The sequence below is a fragment of the Chelonoidis abingdonii genome, chromosome 11, assembly GCF_003597395.2.
Source record: "Chelonoidis abingdonii isolate Lonesome George chromosome 11, CheloAbing_2.0, whole genome shotgun sequence".
In the NCBI taxonomy this organism is placed as follows: Eukaryota; Metazoa; Chordata; order Testudines; family Testudinidae; genus Chelonoidis; species Chelonoidis abingdonii.
Genome location: NC_133779.1, coordinates 8,738,273 through 8,741,991, shown reverse-complemented (window position 1 = coordinate 8,741,991; position 3,719 = coordinate 8,738,273).

Here is a 3,719-nt window from a genome sequence, read left to right as displayed (position 1 = left end):
GTAGTAGAGATACGCTGGAGGTAGGGATAGGATACAGAGGGACGTAGACAAATCTGAGGATTGGGCCAAAAGAAATCTGATGAGGTCAACAAAGGACAAGTGCATAGTTCTGCACTTAGGATGGAAGAATCCATGCACTGCTACAGACTAGGAACCAAGTGGCGAGGCAGCAGTTCTGCAGAAAAAGACCTAGAGATTATACTGGTCAAGAAGATGAATATGAGTCAACAGTGTGCCTTTGTTGCCAAGAAGGCTAATGACATTTTGAGCTGTATAAGTAGGGACAATTGCCAGCAGATCGAGGAATGTGATCATCCCCGTCTAATCAGCATTGGTGAGGCCTCATCTGGAGTACTGTGTCCAGTTCTGGGCCCCACACCACAAGAAGGATGTGGAAAAAATGGAAAGAGTCCAGTGGAGGGCAACAAAAAATGATTAGCGGGGGGCTGAAGCACATGATTTATGAGGAGAGGCTGAGGGAACTGAGATTGTTTAGTCTGCAGAAGAGAAGAATGAGGGGGGATTTGATAGCTACTTTCAGCTACCTGAAAAGGGGGTTCCAAAGAGGATGGATCTAGACTGTTCTCAGTGGTAACAGATGACAGAATAGGAGTAATGGTCTTAAGTTGCAGTGGGGGAGGTTTAGGTTGGATACTAGGAAAATCTTTTTCACTAGGAGGATGGTGAAGCACTGGAATGGGTTACCTAGGGAGGTGGTGGAATCTCCTTTCTTAGAGGTTACTTACTGAACATGGAGAGTGGGTTATTCTTTTAAAGAGAGATGCCTTGCATTGTGGGACTAGCTTAGATTTTAAGTGAATTAACTAGAGTCAGTGATTTACAGATTCTGTGCTATGCCACAGCCTGCAGTCTCCTAGGAGCACGTCTTTAATGTGCCAGACCCCTAACTGACTATTCCACAAAGGCAGGCCACATGGTTTCAATGCCTCTGAGCCTTCAGGCTCTAGGACTCCTATTTCACACTGAGAGCTCTGACCACCAAGTTAAACTAAGAAAGATCTCTGTCAGCACCTCAGCAAGTATTTGTAATGACACCCACATCCTCTTCAAAACAGTGTAGCATATGTTAGTCAGCTGGAACACAACATCAGGAAGTCGTTAGATTAGCATAGAGAATCAAAGGTTAAGACATCATCCAAACTGGCCAAGCTAGGGTTCCATTGAACCATGCTGCTGAAGGAACATCTCAGTTTCTTCTCTGTATCTCTGTCCTGTTGTCTCCCAGTCCCACATGAGCTCCTGTGTCTCTCCAAAGACTGGGTCTTATATTCACCTCCTATCACCTATCAGTCCATTGTCCTCCTCAGCAACACCATACTGAGTTCACACATTCCACCTGCTGGAATTTCCAGTTGTTAGGTGCTAGCTGTTGAATCATTTGGGTTCCCTTTGTCTTCCCAGATCCTCCATTGATATGGGTCAGTTTCAGCCTGTCCTCAGTGACCCGTTCATATCACCCCAGACAGTTACATGACACACACACCTCATGTCTCCTGCTCTGCCAACATTTTTACCCTTCTGCATCCAATGGGTAGCAATCCCAAGTCAAATGAGTCAGTGCCATGTGTATCAGTCATAAAAATATTACAGAAAATCTCCACATTCATCACAACTACTCAGCAGAATGGCTCCAGACCACCTCAGTGTGTGGCAAAGGAGATCCTCTTCCGTCATCTTCTTCGTCTATGGCCTCAATCCTGAAATGGGATCTGTGTTGCTAACATTCACATCTGTGCAGACTTCCACTTCTGTCAGCTGGACTCTGCAGGGTTACAGGTCTCACCCGCCTAGAACCAACTGCAGACTCAGGACCAGAAATGTCTCTCAGTGTTCTAGAGGACTATGCACAGAGCTGGGAACTGGGAGGACCTGCAAATAGAGAGTTCCTGATGCAGCTGGTGAAATGATCAGGACCTAATCAGCTCACACATAAATCTAGTCAAGGCCATGCTTCTGGCACATGCCTGTGCATCATCAGAAAGAGTACAAAGAAGAAAATGACAAGGTGGGTGAGATAATAACTTTTATTGGACCAACCTCTATTGGGGAGAAAGACAAGCTTTTGAGTTTACACAGANAGGTTGGGGGCAGTGGGACAGTTGGGGGCAGCGAGGTGGGTCGGGGGGCAGTGCCTGGGGGGGAGTTGGGGATGGCTGGGCGAAGTGGGACAGCTGAAGGAGTTGGGGGCAATGTCTGCATGTGGAGGGAGACGGGAATGGTGGGGTGGGGGTGTTTCTTTAACAATATGTGTGATCTGTGTAACATCAGGGCAGGTTTGCAGCCACTTTCACAAGTCACTGGAGCTGTACCACCAAGTCCCTCATTTTAATCAGCACTGTTGTGTTATTTGATGTAGCATGTGAGGGCCAATGTGACATCTTGTCCCACAGGTATCTCCTGTCCTCTGCACCTAAGGGTACGTCCCTTGGGATCCCTCAGGAGATAGATGATAAACAGCGCTTCAGGGTGACAGGACTAAGACACTCACTTGAGAGCAATTCAGTCTCTACTTGTCACAGTTGCTCGGCTTTTACGCTAGTTCCATCTGCTGATGCAGCCCCAAAGCTATACAAAGGGAGTTGTGTCCTCAAGGCTTAGACTAAAGCTCACAGGAAAATGCATATGTTAGTAGTCTTGGCTGATCCTTGGGGGTGCTCCATAGTTCAAGATTATTTGGCCCCTCCTTTTCATTTTTAGCTCAGCAATCTATTGGTCGGCAGCCTAACTTTCATAGGTACTGAGCATCCATAACTCCTGCTGACCTAAGCTGGAGTTCTTGGGTTTAGCACCAAGAAAATCAGGGCTGCTGTTTTTTTTTTGTTTGTTTGTTTTTTTAAAGGTATGTGTATAGTAGATTTTTAAAAACAGTTTTTAGAAACGTAAGTCCAGAACTGATTTTGTGTTGAAGACTGAAAAATAGTGTCATTTGTTTCACAATAAAAACAATATCCTTGTGGTTTTTCAGCCTCGGTGATTTATCAGAGAAATGTGAAAATTCCTACATAGCTATATTTTTAAAACAGTGGTGGGAAGCTTACCATTTTAATTGCTTTTAGAATCCTATAACTAGTTCTCCTTCCCCCCCCTCCCCCCCAGTTACCACAGTGGCTGTATATTGGGATTAGCATGGTGAAATATGTTTGTTGTTAAATGGATTTTATAAGAAATCCTTTTGTCATAAGATCAATTTATCTAAAAGGTTAAACATTAAAGGTTTTGTCATCTAAATTTTCAGATGACAAATATGTTGTAGGCAGATAGGCTGCTGAGGCAAACAACAGTGGTCCGTGCCCGGAGTGCTTAGCTCCAATAAACACACCGAGGTGGAGAAGCAAAACACAAGTTTATTTGAGATCTCAAAGCGGTGCTGGGAGACTTAGCGTGCCTCAGATCCAGCACCACTAATACAAGCAGCTTTTCCCTTTTATAAGTTTTTTTTTTCTCTTTCTTCTTTCTTCTCCCCCCTCCTCCTTCCTCCCCCTGTAGCAGTTACGTAAGCGCAGGTGCATTAAGTAATCTTGGCCGTGGCAGCTTATTAGTAAGTTTTCCTTCTTTCCTTCTGCAAGTTATCTTGCCTTCTGCCTAAAGGGTGCACAAGGCCTCATATTTCTGCTTTAGACCAATTAGAACTGTTGCAACTATAATGGCTGTTACTCCTTGGCCTCTTTCCATCTGCCAGCCTCTAAGGTCGTTAGAGT